Source organism: Myotis brandtii, unplaced genomic scaffold (assembly GCF_000412655.1).
Source record: "Myotis brandtii unplaced genomic scaffold, ASM41265v1 scaffold693, whole genome shotgun sequence".
In the NCBI taxonomy this organism is placed as follows: Eukaryota; Metazoa; Chordata; class Mammalia; order Chiroptera; family Vespertilionidae; genus Myotis; species Myotis brandtii.
In genome coordinates, this window is record NW_005370710.1 from 2,826,142 (window position 1) to 2,828,258 (window position 2,117).

A 2,117-nucleotide genomic window follows, 5' to 3' on the forward strand; every position below is an offset into this window, starting at 1 on the left:
CTGGGCTGGCCTCCCACGCCCGCCTCTCACCAGCCCCTTCTCTCTAGTCAACACCAAAAGGTATTGATTTCCCTGAGCTGTTTCCCGGAGAACCGCATGCGCCCTCGGTCCCCCTCCGGGGCCCTCACCTCCCCTGCTCACAGCAGCTGCCCAGAGCCACGGGGTCCCCGGCTGCCCGCCGAGGCCCAGCCCTGCTTCCCTTGGCGCCGGTGTAAAGGTCAACGCGACTTTCCCCCCATTATTGCCCTGTGTCTTGTCACACAGACTCTGTTTCATGCATTAGTCACCGTCTTGCTATCAAATTAAATATTCCTCGGTGGTTATTTTTAGAGAAATCTTTTTCTAACAGTACGTGGCGCAGTGATGTGTGAGCACCCACAGCTCTGGAATCCAGCAGGAGCCGGCGGTCCGAGCCGCGTGAGGCTCCGGTTCCTGGGACAGCAGCAGCCCGGGCCGCCGTGGGGGGTGTCACCCAGCTCTGTCCCTGGGGCTCCTCACTCCCGGGTGGGGATAACCCCGGGAAAGGCCCAAAGGAGGCTCTTGGCACAAGTGCGAGTGAAGCAAAGCATGCAGGTGCCACCCCGGCCGCGTGTGTGACTCGCTCCTCGTTCCTAGGACACGGGCACTGGTCCTGATTGTGCCCCTAACCCCCACCCCCCCCAGCCTTCATCAGTGAGGAAGGTAATGCTTTGGCCTCCATCTGTGTTTTCATTTCATCTCTCAACTTGTCCAGAAGTTGGCTGGGCGAAGGGCACTGCTTCAGGAGCGACCTCTCAGAGGGTACCTGTGGGCTACAAATGCTGCGGACGGTCAGGGCGGGAGGCCACGCGGACCGAGAGATCTGGGAAGGCCTGGCTGAGGAGGCTGGTGGAACACGGCTCAGGAGTAGAGGCCTCCTCTCGGTGGAGGCCGCAGGCACCAGGGCGCAGAGAGAAGCAGAGACGGGTAGGAAGCAGTGGCCTGACATCTCCTTGGGAGAGGTGGCAGGCGGGTGAAGACAGGTGACAGTTCCTAGCAGTCGGTAGAGGGCAGGCTGGCCAGTCGGTCAAGGTCAAGGGATGCTTCCAAAGTCTTGCCAGGTCCAGGAGCGGTGACAGGGGACGGAGTCACTGACGGGTTCGGGGAGGATCGGCGGGGCAGGCTGGGAGGCTGCTGTGACGGGGCCATGGTTCCCTGAGGTCAGGATGTGGGTCTGGCCTGGGGAAGTGGCCCTGAAAACCGGGCAGAAGGGACCACAACAGGCCTCAGGAGGAAGCAGGCGGCCATGGAAACTGGCTGGCAGGGGCGTGGGAGACACAAAGGTTGACCTTGGACCCCACAGTGGGCGAGCACAGCCTGGCAGGGCCTGGGGAGCCATGGGGAGAGCCCACACGGAAAGTTACACGCGTGAGTCACTGGGTGGGATCTGCTCCCTCCCAGGGGGGGACATAGAACCAGTACAGGAACAAATGGGAAAAGGAGCATCTTCCCTAACCATCAAAGGCAGACGAGGCTGCCATGAGATCCCTTCTCTGGCCCATCGAATGCAGAGAGAAGTGTAAAGGACAGCACACAGGCAGGCAGGCAGGTGAGCACAGACTGCTCTGTGTGATCCTCAGCGGGGGTCCAAATGCCCCCTGCCCGCTCTACACCGCAAGCGGGTATCATAAACCCCCAAAACGCCAGTTCTGTGGAAATGGGGCGAGGGCAAGCGCCACCCCCATAGATATCAATACAAGATCGTCTATCAAGGTTGGGAGTAACCCAAATACCACCATGGGATAAGTCCATTAAACATGAGGTGCTACCCAAGCAATGTTATGCAACCAATAGCAACGGAAGCCGCATATCAACATGGCGAACATCTGTTATGTAACATGGAGTGAACGACAATCGGGCCCGGCCCTCCGTTCACAGCACAATTGTAATTATGCAAAAACAACCGGATGTAGAAACGACCCAGAGTGAGACAGACCGGTTCCCCTCTTTCCCGCAGTTCCCCAGTGAGCACGTGTGGCGTTTCTGACAAACTTGCCCGTGGAAAGCAGGGCGGCTTTCTCGGGAAACGACACACGTGGGCAGCACGAGGGGCTGGGCGGCCCCGCATCCCGCTGCCCTCACTCTGGAGGCTGCCCTCC